General features: G+C 39.1%; 1 non-coding gene across 1 annotated transcript; it reads right to left on the reverse strand.

Annotated features, from left to right (window-relative positions):
- Positions 1–1917: 1917 nt before the first annotated feature.
- Positions 1918–3658, reverse strand: LOC111344806 (uncharacterized). The gene is made up of 2 exons (XR_015991012.1): positions 3377–3658; positions 1918–3222 (listed from the first exon to the last, which is right to left on the reverse strand). It is a non-coding gene; the product is annotated as an uncharacterized LOC111344806 (transcript).
- Between the last annotated feature and the right edge of the window lie 4851 nt (positions 3659–8509).

Raw genomic sequence — 8509 nt, forward strand, 5'->3', positions numbered from 1 at the left:
GGTTACCAAGCATAGGTAAGTTGTCCCGGGTGGTAGGGTAACCCTACCTGTGAAATTTTGCTTGTAAACCCGGGCTATCTTTGACCCGCCTGCTAGGGTAACCCTAGCACAAGGGTTACCCTCCTAATTAACGGCAAACTAAAATTAGCCGTTAATTTTCGGCTAAATTGAGTGTCATATATTACAAACGCAAAAATTACCCGTTAATTTACGGCTAAATCGAGTGTCGCATATATTGAATGTCGCATAGGTAATTTTCCCATAATTAAACTCGTAATCGTAGCCCTAAATCATTCGGGTTCTTCAAATTAAAAGAGAAAGCTTTCGCCGAAACATTTTTATTTGTAAAGGTAGTTAAAAGGCTCCCTAACAAATTTTCAAACATTCTTTTGAAAAGAAACAGTCACGATGTGACACCTGTCAATTGAAGAGGAAAGAAGCATACGCTTTTGAAGAAACAGCAGTACTGGCATAACAAACACACACGAGTTAACTGATCATGCGACGATTTTCTCGTAAAGAGAAAAACAGATCTTACGGAAAGTATTTTTTATTTCCAACAACGATTAATCTTCGAAGATTAAACCTCTGTTCCGTTTTAAAATGTCCCGGAAAGTCAAATTGTAAGTGAATGCAAATATGTGTTTTGGAGTTGTCAGTCTGCTTGTTTGTTATCTGTAATGCGTGTGTAAATCGGTTTTTCTTCCACCGAAAAGCTGAAGTCAATGAGACTCTTTCTACCTAGACACAAGGAGATTTAATGCGACTTTTATTCAACGAATTCCTGTGTTTCTGCCGTGAAATTTACGACGACAGTGTATTTTAAGATTTTGAACTGCTGCTGAAAAAAATTCTTTCTTTGTTAGTCTAAACTTATAAAATCGTTTGTATCATGTCAAACCCATTTGCAGCTTAAAGGTCAAACAGGGATTGTCACTCACTGAATTGGCTCGCCATTAAGTCTTGTGTTCGCCTTCGTTTGAAATTGTTTTTTTTGGTTGTTGTTGTTGTTAAGTCCGCGTTTTACTAGTCAGCGTTTTACTAGTCCGCGTTTTACTAGTCCGCGTTTTACTAGTCCGCGTTTTACTAGTCCGCGTTTTACTAGTCCGCGTTTTACTAGTCCACCTTTCACTAGTCCGTTTTTTACTAGTCCAGTCCAGTCCAGTCCAGTCCTCGCAATTCGCCGGTAACAAAACGAAAAAGGGCCTGGGATCGAATGTCGATCGCAAAGCATGCATGGATTGATTGGCTGGACAGGAAGACATGTTGACATACATGTGTTGTAATTTATCCTGTTCAAAAGAGACTAATTCAAAGCTGTTTTGAAGGAAAATGCCACATCATTTTAACTGTTGTGTGCCCCAGTGTACCAACAACTTTAGAAACAAACCAAATCTGGAATATTACAGGATTCCCAAGTGCGAAAAGGCTCGGAAATACTACAAAGTATCGCTTAGAAACGAATCGCTAAAGCTGGATTCTTCCCAAACGAGAATCTGTTCTGAACACTTCGAAGGTGGCCAAAAACTCAGCAGAAATCATCTGCCAACAATATTTCCATGGACAAAAGAGAGAAAATCAAGGAGAGAAATCTTCAAGCATGACTTTGTGCCAAAGAAAAGGAAAGTCTCATCAGTTGTTGTATCTACTACTGATACTGACAGCAGTTACTCTGACAACAATGCCAACATTGTAACCCAAACAACACCGACCTCGACTGAATCACTGCACGAGGATCCATACTATACGAGAGAAGTTCAACCTGAGGAAATACTGAATAATTTTCGAGAAGAACAACATCAATATCTTTCTAAACACACTCAAACTGACATAGATTTGGCATCATTGGAAGAGGTATTGAATGAGGTATCTAAACTCAAAGAGGAAAACAAAAAATTGAGAGATAAATGTGACCAGTTAACAAAAGAAAACAAACATTTGAACTTTATTTCAAGTAATAGTGAAGTTTTTAATATTGAGAAGTACAAAGATAATCCTGATGACATTGCATTCTACACTGGACTCTCTGATTATGAAATGTTAATGATGTGTTACAACCTAGTGAAAGACTCAGCTAAGAATATAAGCTACAATTATGAAAGAATTTACTGTGACTTAGAAAGTACAAAACAACCTGGCAGACCTAGAGCACTATCAGCATTCCAGGAATTCATAATGACTTTGGTGCGAATACGACTGGGATTGTTTGAGAGAGACTTGGGCCATAGGTTTAATGTTTCTCGCATGTCTGTTTCAAGGATAACTAACTCATGGCTGAGATTTTTGAGGTCAGAGTTCGAGCCACTTATACAGATACCACCTGATGATGTTTTGAAATTTCATATGCCGAAAGTCTTCAAAGAAATCTATCCCTTAGGGATGGTGGAAGGACTTTGAGCGGCGAAACAATGGTGTCTTCTTCTTTAACCTCTTGTGGCAGTATGTGACTCCAGCCAACAATGTTACCACTTTTGGTTTGATAGTCTTTGATAGTTTGTAACATATTGTTCACTTTGGCATCTGACCACTCTCTCTGATGTATAGCTCGAACATCTTTCCCTTTCTTGATATTTGGTGTTCTGTCAGTCTTAACTTGTTTGCTGTAGTCATGTTTATGAAATGACATGGCTGAGATTGGTGATAGAGGACCTTTTCGTTTCCTTGGGATATTCCATTTACATGGTTTAGAAGTACATGATTCTATGGAGATCTTTTCTCTTTCTTTGCAATATTCAGCCAAGGCAAAGAGAGTTGCAGACACATGATTACATCTTCCGTCTATTCCTGCTGGGCAACCACAATATGCTTTGAGTACTCCTCCAATACTTGACATTACTATTTGACATTGGTATATTAAGTTCTTTTTCATTGATGGGAGAACTTGGCTCTTTATAAAGTGCTTCCCACTTTCCTTTAAATGGTGAATAGAATGTACGTTCCCAGACTTATAAAAATTGAACCCCTTTACAAGAGGTTTAGCAGTTGAGAGTTGTTTTTTTGAGTCAACTGAGTCGATCATGTAACGCCAGATGGTTCCAAATGACACTTTAGGGAGAGCATTGAGATCAGAGTTGAAACCTTCTTTTGGAAATTTTCCATTTGTTTGAGGCTCTCTCTTATCAAGCAAACCAAGATCTGCTTTTTTTCTTCATAATATTAGCGCCGTTGTCGGGGTCTCTAAGATATTTCTTGTCAAGGCCATTTTCTACATAGTGTTTTAGCCTATGCAAAACGATTTTAAATAATGTTAATGGAGTTCTAAGCAGACGATTTAATGTATAAAATCTTTAAGTGAATATGGTTTCCATCAGAAATATTAATGGTTTTTATGTGAGCAAAAGAAAGAGCTACGAAAAAGCTGAATTTGACCCTTTACCTGCTGACTAAAGCTGACTTTTTACCACTTGTTTTCGCTCCCCTACAAATCAGCCAGCGCTTTAGCTGTACCACACTGCATGCCTCTACATTTCTGTTTTGCAAAACAGCCCCAGGTATATCGTCTTCAGTTAAAATAAAGCCTTCTTCTTTAGTTCCTGAGAGCTTACTATCATTCGCAATGGACGCCATTTTGATTTCTGTCCAGCCAAACAATCCATGCATGCTTTGCGATCGCAGTTTCAGTCCCAGGCCCTTTTTCGTTTTGTTACCGGCGAATGCCATATGCCGTTAATTCACGGCTAATCGAGTGTCATATATTCTAAACTCAAAAATTAACCGTTAATTTTCGGCTAAATCGAGTGTCATACCTATTACAAACGCAGAAATTAGCCGTTAATTCATGGCTAAATCAAGTGTCATATATATTTCAAACCAAAAAATTCGCCGTTCATTCACGACAAAATCGAGTGCCAAATGTATTCCAAACGTAAAAATTAGCTGTTAATTCTTGGCTAAATTTGTCGCGAGATTATTGCAAAGACATAATTTAGCGGTTAATTAACGGCTAAGTTTATTCTTTGGATACAATGAAATATATGAAGTTCATATATTTTGAACAGCGGTATTAGATACGTATGATGCACGATCCTCGCAGTAGATAGCATTATTTAAGCAATAGCGAAAATCAGACCTAAAAAAAAAAAAAAAAAAAATCAGGCCTGTACGGGATTCGAACCACTGACCTCTGCGATACTAGTGCAGCGCTCTACCAATTGAGCTAACAAGCCAACTGGGAGCAAGCCGTTAAGTTGATTCTTAATAAACCCGTGAAAGTGATAAATCAGATACAATGAAATATATGAAGTTCATATATTTTGAACTGCGGTATTAGATACGTATGATGCACGATCCTCGCAGTAGATAGCATTATTTAAGCAATAGCGAAAATCAGACCTGAAAAAAATCAGGCCTTTACGGGATTCGAACCACTGACCTCTGCGATACTAGTGCAGCGCTCTACCAATAGAGCTAACAAGCCAACTGGGAGCAAGCCGTTAAGTTGATTCGTAATAAACCCGTGAAAGTGATGAATCAGATACAATGAAATATAGTGCTATCTACTGCGAGGATGGCGCACCATACGTATCTAATACCGCAGTTCAAAATCATGATATGAACTTCATATATTTCATTGTATCTGATTTATCACTTTCACGGGTTTATTACGAATCAACTTAACGGCTTGCTCCCAGTTGGCTTGTTAGCTCTATTGGTAGAGCGCTGCACTAGTATCGCAGAGGTCAGTGGTTCGAATCCCGTACAGGTCTGATTTTTTTTTTTTTTTTTCAGGTCTGATTTTCGCTATTGCTTAAATAGTGCTATCTACTGCGAGGATCGTGCATCATACGTATCTAATACCGCAGTTCAAAATATATGAACTTCATATATTTCATTGTATCTGATTTATCACTTTCACGGGTTTATTACGAATCAACTTAACGGCTTGCTCCCAGTTGGCTTGTTAGCTCAATTGGTAGAGCGCTGCACTAGTATCGCAGAGGTCAGTGGTTCGAATCCCGTACAGGCCTGATTTTTTTCAGGTCTGATTTTCGCTATTGCTTAAATAGTGCTATCTACTGCGAGGATCGTGCATCATAAGTTTATTCTTTGTTTGATATTGTATACTGACTTGGTTTGTGGCCAAGTTTTTGTTATGTTTGTAGACTGCGTTTGCTGCAAAATTCGCCGTTATCCAAACTCTCCTCCCAAGTTCGTAATATTAATGATAACATAAAAGATGTACATTTGCCAAGACTCGCCTGAGAAACCCCTCCCTTCGCTTTGATAGTCTCCCCTACCCTACCCGTGCAATCTGAGGGCACGTACATATGTAGGTATTCGTACTTACGCTCGGTCAGTCACGTGACAACCAAACGAAAAGAGGTTGATCATATCCCATGGGTATGGGGCTCTACCCCACGCGCGCGATACCTAGTAATGAACGCTGATACTTATGACTAATAAAAACGAAGCAATATATCCTTTGAAATAATCATTAATCTATTGTGTTACAGGTCTTAGTAAATAATTTATCTATCTATCTTTTCACTAGGATAAATACGGAGCACACAAAACAGAAGCGTCCCTTCATGATTTAACACATTATGGAAAAGTGGTATTATGAAAAAAGATATTAAATGTAAAATAGTGATCATGATTAAAATAAATGAAAAATTTAATGGTAATCGAAACATCAACAATATTACATATTGACAAATAAAATATTGGATAAAAATTCAAGGTAGCGAGAAAATAACCATCACTTGCAATTTATTCGTGGAATTAACCCTGTACGTCACTTCTCTGACGCTAGGGTGAACTTAGGAAAATCTATCAGACCGAAGAAGAGGGAAAAAAAGAGGCAAAATACATCACCATTGCTTACGAGTTGGGTGTTAAGGGTGAATTGTGTCTTAAGCACAAGGCATCGAGGATTCTTCTCGTATTCATTTTTCATCTCTCTTTGAACTATTTTTATGCTAGTGCAGTTGGGTAACCTGCCTATGGTTGGGTTTCAGGTGACGTCACAAGCTTTGCTGAAGTAAGTGTCCGCCATGTTGGTGTCCCTCGGGTGTCAAATTTATGAATAATTAGTCAATTTCTATAGTGAAGCCCTCTCTGTTATCGCCGTATTATTTCGCCAACTACATGAATATCCAGAAAGAAAAAAGCGATAAAAGTATCTGGCATTCATCTTAAGGTATCCCAGTGCTCTCTGAGTATGCCGAAAGCTTAGAGAGTTGGAAGGAAAGATGTTTGCAAAAGATCTCGGTCATTGGGGTTGACCCTGCAAGCATACCAGCCGAGAAGTTCAGTCCAAAATGCTTGCCTCCTGTGGAAGCGTCGGACTTGCTGAGTTACCTCGTTCTTGAGACCAGCTTCTACACCAAGAAGCAGTTCAAGGCGTTCAAGAGTCTAGAGGCGTTTAATCAAATGGTGTCGGGATTTGTAACCTCAGTTGTAGGCAAAGTAATCGCCGACAGGTATGCCGTGAGAGCACGAGTTTGGCATTCACAGCATATGAATGATCCTTTAGTGAACATTTGGGTCATTTCCGAAAACGATGGGACTATTTTGTCAGCCCATTGCTTGGGATGCAAAGCTGGACTGGCTGAGTCATGCTCACATATCGCGAGTGTTTTATTTATGTTAGAGGCAACTAGAATTCATGGCAAGCTCGCTGGGTGTCACGAAAACTCAGACACCGAAAACTCGGGTCCCTCGAAGTGTTCTCCAAGCTTCCGAAGTGCTCCATAATTCGATAGTGCATAGCATAAAGCATGAACCAATTTTTTTTTATAATATAACCGATGGAATAATGCAACAAATCCGACGCGAAAGACGGACAGCAATATCAAGAGTGATTCTTCAGTGAAGCGAATCGTGACGGCGCTGATGCCGAGTCTTCTTTCGCGTTGGTTTTCTCTTTCTGCCTCATTTAAGAACTCTATCCCAAGGGTCGCAAAATTGTCTTCGTTTTGGGACTGGTGGGCCGAGTCTCTGTTTGTATCCATTATTATCGCGAAATATTTAAGAATTTTAACAGAGCGACAACAAGGATCTGTGCGACGAAGTACAAAAAGGTAAACAAACGTCCCTTTCGGCTCGTCAAAATCACGCCACATTTTAATACTTTGGTGTTGGAGCGGGCGCATTTGATCCTGTTAACTGTGAATGAAAAGTTCAAAATTAACGGGAAAAATGGAGGAAATCTAAGCTAAATGAAGTCTTGTGTCACTCTAAAATGTTTTAATACTCAACCATCGGACGATTTTGCGAAACGTGCAACTTGCGGCCTTGCTTTTGCTGCTTCAGTTGGATCAAGACCCAAAAGGTCAAAATACACGAGGGATTACCAGGAGTGATCATGAGTCGAGTTTATCTCTTGAATTTTCGAGGAGTCTGAGTTTTCGGGATTCGGGGTCTGAGGTCTGAGTTTTCGGGGTGTGAGTTTTCGTGACACCCCAAGCTTACTTGCACTCAGGTAAAATGCTCATGGATTTTGCCGACATAGGTCAATGAAGTGCCGTATGCGAGGGCTAAAGACATGGATTTCTCATCGGCTAAGAAGCTCAAAGAAAAGCTCGACCAAAATATCGAGGATCTACAACAGCCGCAAGCCTCGAACAATACAACAACTTCTAGTTCCTCCTGTTTTTCCCCTTGATTTGTGATGATCTTAGGTATAGCGCATTTGATCATATATATAATGAATTTTGCGCTACAGAAATAATAAAATTATCAAATTATTATACGAAAAAATCCTTAGTCTTTATGCTTTCCACTTTTGCTCGAACAGCCAACAATAATGCATAAAACCATCCCTTCTTTCTCACATAAACTCTTCGTTCGATACGGTTTGTTTACGCTTGAGGGACACCAAGATGGCGGATAGTAACCGTTGCTAAGGTATTGGTCACGTGGGTGAAACCCAAGGATATAAGTATTCATATGCTAAGAGTATTGAATTTCCAAAAAAAGGGAGGTGTTGCGTCGGTAGAGGGGAGAAAAAGGGGGAGGGGTATTACAAGATTGTTTGCATATATCATTGACAATAATGTAAATTGATAACCGTAAAGAGTTTCTATAGCTGTCGTTTTGAGCGTTAAAGAATTGGGTCAAAATTTGGAATAGTCTCAAAGGTTCGGTATCTTCTTTTTTTTCTTTATGAAGGTTACTCATCTCCTTGTTTGTAAATGATAACTGCTTAGATGTATTTCTGTATTTTGCAGAGGAAAAAGAGACCCGAAAAAGAACAATTCGAAGGACGAAAGGGGGCTTGCAACGCTGAACTGCACCCTCCTTGTTTACCGCTACAATTTACTCCCCATACCCAGGTAGGCGTTAGAAACATATATAGGGAATACAACTGTAATAAATCTTGTGCATTCTAGAGTTCTGCATGTGTTTAATACTACATCTCTTGTCTTCTGTATCCTGAGACAATTCAGATAAGAGGAGGGTATTGGAGTCCATTAGAAATCGAAGAACCGAAGAAACTATCATCCAAAACTGCTAAAAAAAAAAACAACAAACAAACAAAAAAACAATCAATCAAAACCAAAAACCG

The sequence above is a fragment of the Stylophora pistillata genome, chromosome 8 (genome assembly GCF_964205215.1).
Source record: "Stylophora pistillata chromosome 8, jaStyPist1.2, whole genome shotgun sequence".
NCBI lineage: Eukaryota > Metazoa > Cnidaria > Anthozoa > Scleractinia > Pocilloporidae > Stylophora > Stylophora pistillata.